The sequence below is a fragment of the Atractosteus spatula genome (assembly GCF_055471065.1).
Source record: "Atractosteus spatula isolate fAtrSpa1 chromosome 10 unlocalized genomic scaffold, fAtrSpa1.hap1 SUPER_10_unloc_5, whole genome shotgun sequence".
Lineage (NCBI taxonomy): Eukaryota > Metazoa > Chordata > Actinopteri > Semionotiformes > Lepisosteidae > Atractosteus > Atractosteus spatula.
The window spans coordinates 506,898-519,778 of record NW_028296625.1 but is presented as its reverse complement, the minus strand read 5'-3'; the positions used below and the strand labels follow the sequence as shown (position 1 = coordinate 519,778).

The 12,881-nt window shown below is 40.3% G+C and overlaps 2 non-coding genes across 2 annotated transcripts; one reads left to right on the top strand and one right to left on the bottom strand.

Moving 5' to 3' along the window:
* The first annotated feature begins 584 nt into the window (after positions 1–584).
* Positions 585–642, top strand: LOC148812044 (U7 small nuclear RNA). Its single transcript, XR_016086365.1, has one exon. It is a non-coding gene; the product is annotated as a U7 small nuclear RNA (small nuclear RNA).
* Positions 643–12,356: 11,714 nt separating this feature from the next.
* Positions 12,357–12,429, bottom strand: trnak-uuu (transfer RNA lysine (anticodon UUU)). Its single transcript has one exon. It is a non-coding gene; the product is annotated as a tRNA-Lys (tRNA).
* Positions 12,430–12,881: the final 452 nt, after the last annotated feature.

The following is a 12,881-nucleotide window of genomic DNA, read 5'->3' as shown; positions in this document are numbered from 1 at the left end:
AAAAGAAAAATGGAAATCTTTAGCGGATATTTAAAAAAGGAATGGTTGATTGACACCCAGTGTTTATTTGTTTTAGTTAAGTAACTTTTTTTGTCTTTTTTGTTATTTTTTGTTTTTCTGATGTGTTTTTTGGAAATGATAGTATAATTGTGATCTAGTATTCCTTTGTTATTTTTGATAATAATAAAAAAAAATGTCTTATGAGAAGGTTCACAAGCTTATCTGTCAAACTACAATCTAGTGGTTGTGGTTACGTTCCAGGTCATTTGTTTATGTTTTTTAACAATAACAAGAAGAGGAGAGCAGCTCCATTCCAGACCATGGCAGCTTTGTGATTGGCTGAGCCAGATCTCTCATTTGCATATCAGATTTGGAAGAATAACACAAAACCCTTTTCTTGCATGGATTTAATTTACACCCAGATATCACCTACTGTGTATTGCCACTTCAGTTTTTTATGAGTAGTTATGATTACCTGTTGACAGGTTTTATTTGTTTAATTTTAAATGGTCTTGTATTATCACCCTGAATCGCCTGTACTCAAAGTTTGGTAAGGTACATGTGTTTTTGTTTCCTTCAGTAAGTGGAATTTTTGCTCTTTTAGTATTTGTCTAGAAGGTTTTCTGAAGTCAGAAAGCCCAGTGTTTTGGTGAAAAACAAACATCTGTATTAATATTTCTCAAACAATATAGATAGGGTCTTGCATTTGGATATCTTGATATAGCTGTGTGCTTCTGTAGTATTCATGGTATTTGACTGTGGTTACCTGGGTTCAACCTTAGGTGTGGGAATGTGTCTTTTTCACCTTTTGGTTTCCAATTGATCAGCACAGTATAGAAAATAGACCCATAAAGCAACGTCAGCAGTGACAAATGTGAGAAAAGTGATCACTTGTTTTCGCCCGCTTTCAAACTGAAACCCTTTGCTGTGTTAAGAGAATGTGATAACCAGTACACTGCGCAAGGTGGGAATGGGTGACTTGCAGGGAGTGTTGAACTTCGAGAAAGGACTTCTCTCAGGAATATATTTCCACATTCTGAAGAGGAGATTTTCTCCATTTCTGTAGTCTGACTTCCTCTATTGCTAGAGAGCTGTAGAATGTGGAGTCACCTATCCAACTCTAGAAACAGTGTGTAGGTAACAGGTTTGTTACTGCCTGATGAGCACAGTAAATTAATACAGCAGAATAAAGACTGTATTTGAGGAGAATTAACAATGTTCTACGTCTCGCCACGTTCAATGTTGCTGTCATTTCTGAAATATTGTGATTATCACTGTTACGACCCCAAGTGTCTATGGGTAAAGGGGTGTAACATTTAGGATAAATTTTGGAAGCGGGTGGGTTCTGGTGAGGGACTAGGAAGCGTAATTACAAGGGTTGGTGCAAAGGTGATGATTTTAAGTTGAATAGGTGACTGGTAAGACACAATAACACACGGGGTAAGGAACTAGTGTGGTGCCAAAGAAAAGAAAATAACAAACAAAATGGAGTTGGCTAGGAAAGTGAGGGAAAGCTAATCTGACTACAAAAGAAAACCCGAAACACACGGTCTTCGGCGTCTTCAACACCCTAGCCAACCTCCACTGACTACCCAAAACCATACAAGAGAAATGGCACTCAACCGTACTAAACTAGTGTTTGTAATACAAAATCAACTAAGTGTGTAGAATGTACCCAACAACCTAAACTAAACTATACACAAAAGTTCACACAAAAACACAAGTGAACTAGGAATACAAATAAGGGAAAACGAGAGTAATCAACAGGAACAGGGTACAAAAGAACACAAAGGTTGAACATTAGGGCAAGTAATGGCAAAACAAGGATAACACAAACAAACGAAAGTACAAAGAAACTAACAGAAACCAACAAAACCACAAAGCCGAAGCTATACGAAAATACACACACACAAAGCAAAACAAACCAACAAAGCCGAAACAAAATCAGAAGCAAAGCGATAACCAAAGCGAAATGAAGCGAAGCAAAAACCAAGCAGGACCGAAGTCAAACGAAAGGCTTCTCCTTCCTGAAAACCTCCATGTTATATGCTGAAGAAGATGCAGTCTGATTGGCTGAGAGGCTGATTGATGATGATGTCATACGGAACAGTGCTGTAATGGTGGGCCAATGGGGAAGGGAGAACAATCAAAGGTCAGCAGTGTGGAACATAACAAAAAAAAAACACACACAGACCACACACTGGGACGTAACAATCACGTTCATCACACATGCGCAAGATCCCCTGTTTGAAATCAGGCAGAAACAGGTGTCTTTTTATCCTCTCAAGTTTTGTACTTCTGCCAGTGTTTTATGGATCTTGTTTCTCTTATTTCAAGAACCCGCATTTACCGCATCATTCATGATTACACCAAACAGCCAGCAGATCATGCCACCTTTCAGATAGTCATTTCTCTGCTTCCTAAATGTACCTAGAGACAGGCCATTTCAGCAGAACTGACAAACGTGGCATAGCAACCTGATAAGACCAGGTCCTTGGAGTCACTTCTCAGTCAGTTACTGCTGCCGAAATGCGAGCCCTTCTTCCAGCCTGAAGAAGTTGATCCTACATTACTCATAAGGAAGATGTATCTACCAGACCTCAGAGAGATGAGCTGGATCACTTCCCTTCTGAATTACATCGCAGTAACACTCTACCACTCCTCTTCGTGCACTCATGCTGAAACAGTGGGTGGCTACTGCAGACAGCAGAGCTGGGGTCATACATGGAGGTTGAAATAGATCAGCTGAGAAAGCATTAGACTGAAGCTCTTAAGGTCCCTGGTTCAATCTGGGGTTTTGGCATTTTGTTTTGTTGCACCATTTGTTCCTCTCTGCAATGCCCTGTGTCCAAAGTCACACTTCCTTTTCTCAGCTCGAATCACAAACTAGTGTCTTTGAGTCCCTCTTTTACAGACTCTGATAATGTACAGAAATAACATAACATGTTTTGCACTCCGTATGGTGGGACCTGTATTTCTCTATGAATTTCCTTAGTGACAGCCCATTTGTTTTAATATATTTTTGGTGCAGTTATTACATTGGTCTTCCCTGGTGGCTTGTTTTCATATTTCATATATTTTCATATCACATCCTTAAGGTGATATCACATAAAGGTGATATGTAAAATACTGTTTTTTTATTGTTGTTATAGAGAAACATGATCAGATTTTCCCCGGTTCAGAAAAAAAGATCTAAAGTATACTAGTTAAGAAAAATAAATCTAAACGGGGAGAAAGCTATGCTGAAAGTTTATTAAGATACTTAGAAGACAAAGATATCAGTTTATTTTAGTCAAAATTTTATATATCACCTTTAAAAGTGGAATCTCAAAGCAAAGTAAATACCCAACACTGATTGAACCCATCTGTCATGCTAATAAAACACCTTGAATTGAATTGAATTGAGGGAGAGAGGGGGGGAGGGCAAGCGAGATAACCAGGACGTAAGGCAAATAAGATACACTCCACAGGCATTCACAACAGCGACATATGAAACGTTTGCACATATAGTTAAGTTATTACTTGGTTTTCAAAGTGCAATGAAATACAATATTGTTGTTGTTGCTGTTCTTGTTGTTTTTATCCTGTAAAGCGTTTTGAGAAGCCACCTTTAAAGGCGATAAATACTGTAAAAGCGCTGATTCTTATGGAATGTGTTCCGCTGGGGATTCAAATTTTTTTTATTTTTTTTTTAATCGCGTATCTAAGGAAATCTCAGTATAACTTTGTTCATGCACAAACAGCGGCATGTTACATTATTAATTTGGGTGTCTTAATTCGATGTATTTAAAGCAGTGAACTACTGTAGGTGTAACATAACATTCAGAAATACAATCGAGAATAGTTTTGTGGTGTTTGTTTAGATGAAACGTTCCTAAAACGTATAACGTAACCGGGCATCCATATGAATCAAGTAACAGGTTTATTCCATGCTGAAAAAAAGAAGAAAGAAAACACATTCCATAAGAATTGACTGAGCTCCGCTCTGTACCACGCAATGATCCCCCCAGAGTCTCTGCCCCGGGTTATTTGGGTTTTTAGACAGAGGGTAAAAAACTCTCTCTCTGGCTTGACCTCCCCCTCCCTGTGTATTGTCTGTTTTTTTGTTAACAAGGCTCGCCAGCTAATGTGAATCGAAACCTGTCTTTCTAGCTTTTAAAGTCATGCGATGTGTAAGCCACAATTCAAATAGAGAAAAAAAGAGCTGACTGACAAGATTTAAGATGTGGCTGTCAATGTTGGATTAAAAAAAAACACATTGCCCGACGTTTGTTGCATTGCTTGAAAAATAACTTTATTTCGAGAGACTGGATAAGTAATTCAGGTTTTTTTTAACTTCCTGAAAAACAACTAATAATTTAACTATATGTGCAAACGTTTTATGATATGTCGCTGTTGTGAATGTCTGTGGACATGTGCTGGCTGGACAGGAGGCTCTACTGTACACAGAGAGGGGCGGGAGGAGGGGACAAGCCGATACATACTCTTAGAGTTTGATTAATAGGGAATATAATACAAAAATATAGTACTAAAAATAAGATACACTCTACAGACATTCACAACGGCGACTGTCAGAACAGGACACAGCGGCTCAGGCACCCGCTGAATGGAAAAGGGGCATTTTAATGTTCTGTATGGCTAATACTAAAGCCAATACTAATATTCAATACTTTAATATTCTTTTCTGTATGTTTAACGATAGTGGGTACTGGCCTAATTCGTCCCTGCTCCCGTTGTTAGGTGTTAATGTGTTGTTAAGTGTGAATTTGTACCTGTTTCCCTGAGGTCTGGCTTTTTTTCTGGAAAACCATAACTCTGGTCTTGTCCAGATTGACTGTCGGCGCCCAGGTCTGACAGTGCTGCTCCAGCGGTGCCAGGTTCTGGCGCAGCCTCTGTTCTGTGGGCGACAGTGGGACCAGGTCGTCCGCAAAGAGCAGGAACTCGATTTCCATAATTAATGCTGATCAGTAAATCAAGGGACAAAACAACTATTGCCTCCGGGTCCTCAATGGGCTTTGACGTGCTAATGCGTTGGTTTAACAGTCCGGGTGTGGCAAGCCTCTAATGTCTCCCGACTTCGGCAAAAGGCACCCGCCTTTCATTGGAAGACAATGAACATTCTAGCCGTACATGTGAATATAGCATAAATACACCAAGGGATTGGGTGAGCTCCCATCACAAAAAAAACTGCGAACCTGCACTACAGCGACCACAGTACAGTATGGAGACCAAGACCTTTTACGGGAAGAGACGGGGTGCTTCTGCCGCCCCAGCTTCCAAAGAGCGAAGGGTAAGCAAATACAGCAGACTTCATCTGAAATACGCGATTACAGCGCATATTACAAGGTATTATTGCCGTTTTGAATTTTAAATTCAATTATAATTATTTCTTCGTAGCCTGTTCTTCAAGAAAACACCGCACGGGCGAAACGATCTACCACCAGGACAGTAAAAAAGAAAGCGGTAAGACGGAAAAAAAGAAAAGTTTATTTTGACGTCTGTTCCGCGACTGATGAATACTACTGTGTGACTTTATTTCTTACATGAATTATGTTATTTTGCCACAGGCCGTGGGTCTCTGCTCTCGGCCACTTGCCAGGGTGCCAACCTGTAGAAGCAGCACCTGTATGGAGACATTTCGGCAGCAGCGGGAGCAGTACGATGCATTACTGGGGAGGATTGGGAGGCTAGAGACACTCCTGAAAATGCAGAGGAAGGAGACAGTATGTTCCAGCAGTCAAACAGTTGAGCAGCTGTCTCCCGAAAAGTGCCTCTCCCCGCCGCGCAGGTTGCAATGCCTGGCGGAAGCTCTGCCCCCCGCAGAGCACACACCGCCTCAGGACACTCCATCCCGGCCTCTCCACTCACCACCGCGCAGGAATTTGTTGATGCTGTCCCCGCCGTCTATCTCCCCCCAGGAAGCACAGCGGAATTCACAGACGCCAGTGGGACGAATAATTCTCCCAGATGTCCAACTGCTACCCATCACCCAGGAGATGGAGGGGGGGTTGTACTTGCAGTGCATCGGCATAGACGGGAAAGCAAGAGCCGACCGCTACGCCGCCCTCGTGTTTCGAAATCTTGTGACTTTTGAAATTTACTGGGGGTGGACCATGTCTGTAAATTTCGATGGGTCCAGAGGCAAAAGTGCCTTGCCTTGCAATCTCCAGGAAACCATTAGTACGATGGTGAATCGGAGATTCTCAACCCTTGCTGCGTACGACTGGAAAAGAATTCGTGATCGGATCAACGAAATGCTTCATAGCAGGAGGCGGTCTTTTCCTCTTGTCTAACAGTCTGTCCACAAACAAAACATTCCTGTTAGACAAGAGGAATTGAAAAAAAACAATTTTGTCAATGAAAACCGGTGTGTGTGTCTCTCTCTGCTGGATGTCCCTCTCACTCCCTGCTGAATGAATAAAAGCATTTTATTAAAAACGTGTTTGCGTTTGTCTCGTATTTACTTTGGTCCCTTTTAACTGTTTTTCGATCTACTGTATTGCTTTGAGATGCCACTTTTAAAGGTGATATGTAAAATAAAGTTTTTTATTATTGTTATAGAGGAACATGATCAGATTTTCACTGGTTCAGAAAAAAAGATCTAAAGTGCTACACCTAACATTCTTAATTCGATGTATTTAAAGCAGTGAACTACTGTAGGTGTAACATAACATTCAGAAATACAATCGAGAATAGTTTTGTAGTGTTTGTTTAGATGAAACGTTCCTAAAACGTATAACGTAACAAAATTAAAGACGATTAAAATCTGTAATCTTTCCACTTGTACCGTATGTCATCGGAAAGTTTCTGCTTTGTGTAAGGACGATACCAAAAAAGTAATCTTAAGTGGTGAGAAAGCTGTGCTCAATGTATTTAAGGGACTTAAAAGTAAAAGGAGATGCTTCATATTGCTTGACTAATTTTAAAAACTAAGTTATAAATGCAGACGCTCCCTCGGTGCCGCGCCGGGTGTAAATATCAAAATATACATTCGTCCCGGGCACAGGCCGAAGAGCGCCCGGCTGGGGTGCGCGGGGAAGGGCAGGACACTAGTTTAGGAAGGCGTACAGTCTGGGCAGGTATAGATTACACTTTTCTAAAACGTATTACAATCTAATCCTTCCACGTTTGATCCCAAAATCCCAAGAAATATAAATCTAAACGGGTAGAAAGCTATGCTGAAAGTTTATTAAGATACCTAGAAGACAAAGATACTGTATCAACTTATGTTGCATTAGCCTGATTATGATTAAAAAACACATATAATTAAACACGCGTTTGCGATTTAAATCAGAACACGATTTAAATCAATATAAATGTTTATATTGTAACGCATACTGTCCAGCCTCCATTTCTCCTATAAAAATTTACTCTGTTGCACACACACACACACAATAGAAGCAGGAAACAGAAGCAGGGACCGTTGTCAGAAGGGAAGAAGGTAGCTATTCATTGTTATCAAAAATGACTTAGAATCGATCATGTTGCGATATTTTGAAATATAAAAGTCAGATGATTGTCCATGATATCGCTATTCTATTTTTTCGAAGAAATGTTTGTTAAAAGAAAAGTCCAGCACCAGCTGGATTTGAACACACAACCTGTGAGTTGTTAGCCAGGCACGTAGACCAGTAGGCTACAGGACAACTCGCATGAACAGGGAGGCGAAACAGCCCTACACAGCCCTGTCGCAGTACACGAATATAATCATATCGTTATTAAATTCTTTAGATACGCGATTCCATATTATATTAGCAGAAAAGCTTAAAACTACCACTTTTTCACACGCTATTTCACATGCTAGTTAAATACTTCAATGCTTAAAATCGTTAGGGAGATATGGAATACCGGTGTGTATTTTTCCTTTAAAGTACCGATTCCTGGAATCTGACTGGCTGACACCCTTCTGAAGTGGTTCCATGAAATCTGGTATACGGAAAAGAAAGCATTGATAAAAAAAGCCTGGATTCTCATGTATCTCATACAAGTATCTTTTAATACAGTCTTTGCTGTGCTCTTGAGGATCCTTGTGATATTTTGAGCTCTAGTTGAATGATAGGTGTCGCATTTTAAATCATTTTCGTAGTTAGAAATTATGAAACGCCCTGTTAAAAGCAAGGGAGTTTTTATGCCCGTTGAAGTAAAACAAAATGCCTGACAAAGTATGGCTTGGACAGATTCCAAGTGCTTGTACAAATGTGCTAAAGAAATTATACTTTGAGTATACAGCTTGTCCAAAGTCATCCATTATTAATACTATTAGTAATATCTTCGGTAAAGGCTTTGATGCATAAATATTTCTGATAAAGGTAGGTTGTGTACTTTTGTCCAACTGAGCAATCTTGCTTTCATAAAATATACCAACATTTTAATGACTGAAGATTAACATGCTGTAATACACAGTTCAAAATTAAAGGCTCAAATGCTATACATGAGAGGTTAAGCTCCCCCTGGCGGTTTTACAAGGTGACGCCGGATAGTTTCCGGCAGAGCGTCAAATGACGCGCGATTAACCACGTGACACTGCGTGACACCACGTGATACCGTGACATGCCCACCGGGGTATGCCGTGAAATACCTCACCTAGTGTCTTATTGTGTGTATAAATGTGTGATGTGTCTGTGAGTGTAAATGTGTGTGAGAGTGTAGGTGTACAGTATATCTATCAGTATGTGTGAATGTGTGTGTAGGTGGGCTTGGGTTCCACTGATGTTTCTGACAGAAGTGACCCATCAACAGGTGTTGAGTTCCAGAGCAGCTTGCAAATAAAAAGACTTTCTAGAGTCCAGGCCAACGTCCAGAGAGCTGTGAGTTCTCTGTTTTTATCAGTATTAGTAATAATGACAGAAGTAATTCCCACGCAAATGATTATTAACCAAAACAGACATCAGAAAATATCGCCTTTGCAATGATGTCACTCCTCTTCTTCATGAATTTTCTTTAATGACAGGACATTTCTCTGTCTGAGTGCCAGCTGCGAATAGTGTGACAAGCCATTTATTTCCAATATTTTCTAGTTCAGTTATTTATCACATACAAAATATTATTCTCATTAAGAATATTTTACCTGCAAAGTCACAGTGAAACTACTACGGCGAATGAAGTTTTTATGGGTGGAAAACGTTCAAAAGACTTAATGCTCGAGGGAAGGCTTGAACATACAACCTCATTATAACTCCACTGTGCACAGCTACATGCATACCACACACTGAACAACTGTGCCACTGGACCTCTCTAAGGCAGGCTCCTACACCAATTGTAAAACTGGCACAAACGTAGGTCGAAACACGGGGTTTTGGCTGTGGATACATCTCCACATGGGGGAAAGGGACAGTAAAATTGTAAGGAAAATAAAAGAGAAGAAACTGAAATATACAGTATGTGCTCACTGTAATGTAGGAAGAGGTGGTCAACAAGCAAAACAGCTTTGCGGATAATGTGAAGTAACATTGTTTTGTGTCAGTTAGCCCACGAATTGTGCTTCATGTGCCTTAAGCTGTGCAATTTGTATGGTTGTTGAATGAGATTGGTTTCTTCACAAGCCCGGTCAATTGCCAGATGAGAGCTTGCCGATGAACTCCTTCATGAAGACTTTCTTTAAGATTATTACACCTTTCATTGTCAAGTCGCTTCCTTTGCATACAATAGTAGCACCAACACTAAGAGAAAGGATGAGAAATGGCATTTATCAAGTGATTGAAGTGTTTGTTTGACTGAGGATCCTTGTGTGCTGAACTGTGTAGTGCAGTAAAAGAGAAGGTTTGTGTCACTCAAGACTGTAACAGAACAGACTGTACGTGGATAAATGTGACAAGAACACATCGAACTTTTTCCATATGTGAAGGAAAATGCTAAAGAGCCTGAAAACTTTTTAAAATTTAAGTTCGCGTGCTTTATATACTGTATATTCTTTACTTTACTTTATATACTTGGGGCGGAGCAGTGCCTCTGTGGCTAAGGATCTGCGCCTGTGGTTGGAAGGTTGCTCGTTCCAATCCCTCTTCTGGCAGAGGAATCCTACTCTGTTGAGTCCCTGAGCAAGGCCCTTAACCCCAACTGCTCCAGGGCACCATACAATAGCAGAACCTGTGCTCTGACCCCAGGCTCCCTCCTTATTTGTGTGCCTCATGGAGAGCAAGCTGGGGTATGCAAAAAGATAATTCCTAATGCAATAAATTGTAAAGGGTTAATAAAGTGATGTTATCATTATTATTATTCCTTACAGCAGAGCAAACAAATTGTTACAAAAAACACCAGCTAATGTCCACCAGCGGAATTAACATTAATATACTGTAAAGTGCTGTTACTTGGGAGTGTTAACCTACAGATAAATTAAACAAATTGCATTTATAGCTCTAAAGAGGTTAACATAGACGTCTGTAACATATCTTTTCAGTTCATTGCTGTTCCTCTGACTTGGCGAGCCTTTGGAATTTTAAAACAGCTTTTTGCTTGCCTCTCGTGTGGTCTGTGTACCAGTCCATTAAGAGCTGCACTATCACTGTGTCGTGTGTGGTCCTACACAACTACACAGCTATCTGCTGGAGTTGTCTTCTGTCCATTGCAGTTCAGAACAGATTTAATACGAAGCTGCGCAGAAATTTCTGTGGCAAATATCGCTGCAGAACTAGCCCGTGCACAACAACAAAGAGAAAAAGAAATACCACAGGGTTGCCCATAAGAGGGAAAAATAGAAATCAATTGTTCAAACAATTACAACACTCTTCCTCTTACAGTGGTCTACAGTGGTTATTTTTCTTGCCATGAGAACAGTGGGATTGTTCAACTGTATTGTTCCCCAAATGGTTGAATAATAATAATAATGATAATAATAGTGGTGGTAGCTGATCGTTCTTGTCCGTGGCCGAGTGACCTGTGTGAATACAGTATGTTGATTTATTCTCCTCAAGGCATCTCTTTAGCAATTCAAAGAGCGTGGGTTTTAACCCATTCAGTGCTTATTTCAACTAACCCCATGTTCCTTTTTCTAGGTCTTCAAATAGTTTACAATGTAGAGGTATCTTTAGTAATAAGAAAAAAGTTGCACCTCGGAGATTCATCTCACAAAAGCAAAGACTTCTTAAAGTGCACTTATGAGCTGTAGAACCTGAAGGAGTTCTCTCTCCTAGATATTAAACGTGCAGATAATGAAATCAGTGATTTACGATTTCGTCAACCTTCCAGTAAATACATCTAAGACATGTAACAAACACATTGTGCAGCTGCAGTGGTGCATTTGGTCAGTGCACAGTACTTATACAGCAGTACATAGTGGAGTCATGCTGAGGCTGTGAGTTCAAGCCTGTGGCAGTTTTGCCTGTGATTTCAGCTGCAGAAACTTTCTGTTGGATTTAGGTTGGTTCTTCTGTAACTTTTTCCGCTCGATGGAGCTTTATTAATGCAAGCACACCTGCTTCCTCTGCATTTTATTTTATCACTGCTCATAAACCAACATACTGCAGACACCTCTTATACTGTCACTGCTTGTGGGCCACATGTTCCTGCTGTCAGCCTACTATACCACGCTCATGTCATCCAGACAGGATGACAGGGGTCTCCAGGGGTAACTGCGACCTGAACGCAACGCCTTAGACCACCAGCCATCTTGCCTGTGGTACTTATAATGAAGTATATATTTTATTTCTACTCGTTGATAAGAAAAGTGAAATCATGTAATTAGGGATATGTCTTTTTTTCATGGGGAAAACTAGCCAGAGCAAATGTAAAGTTTAGAGCAGCGCTCAATAAAAATAATCAGAAACCGAAAGCGCTTCTTATACGGATCAGTATATTCCAATACCACTGGTTCTGCAGAAGAAATAAGAAAAGCCGAACTCAAAGCACTGTGTTGCCATTACGGCTACTCCATCTGCAGCTACTTTAAGATTACTCACACTGTGTTGCCATTAAGGCTACCTAGTTAAAAAAAACTTATCGTCACCTTTTTGAACGTGATTGTTAGACACCCGTTAAATCTCAACCGAGGTTTCTTGAGAGATCGTTCAGCGAGCGAGTAATAAAAAACTACTTCGCTTCTAACCTCTGCTGTCGCTGTAAACTCGGACGTGATGTTCTGCAGATGTGCAGTGTGCCTTTCCTCTCGTCGTATTCAAGAGCACTCACTGTGTGAGCTCCTCACTGCGTGTTCTGTACTCTACTGTGATTTAATTTAGATGATTACGTGGAGTAGAGTGACAAGATCTACTTGAACATTTTCGGTTTGTGAAATGAAACACTAAATACACTACTGTAAATACAAGTAATGGACATTTAAAATAACCACAGTACAGCTAGAAGAGTGAAAGATAAAAGACTATTTAGAATGACATTCACAATAGACTTAAGAACAGCACAACCGCCCAAACAGGGACTTGAACCCTGGGCCCTTAGATTAAAAGTCTGATGCTCTACCGACTGAGCTATCCGGGCTCTGAAAGAAAGTTGACACTGTCGAGATCCTCGCAAGTCACGTGTCTCTTGTGCCGAAGAGCAGTCATACCTGACCCGTCTGGAATGACCACTGACAGACTTTATCCAGAAGCGACGGCACCACTCCCAGTAGAATGAGATGGCACCACTCCCAGTAGAATGAATGAGAAATACAGCATGACATGGGTAGTTAAGGGGCTCCCACAATCCATCTTTCCTCACATTACTGATTTTTTTCAATAGCATTTTGACCTATTTTCACATTCAGATTTTTTTCACATTTAATAAAATCTTTTAATCAACAACATTAAAAAGAAAACAAATGGAACATTTTTTGGAACAATAATTAAAAAAAACTTTCAATGCCTTGGTTGTATACGTGTGCACACCCTTTATAAAGGGAGTTGCAACAGTGCTGAAATCTAAAGAGCATTTCTGTAGAGAAAACAGCA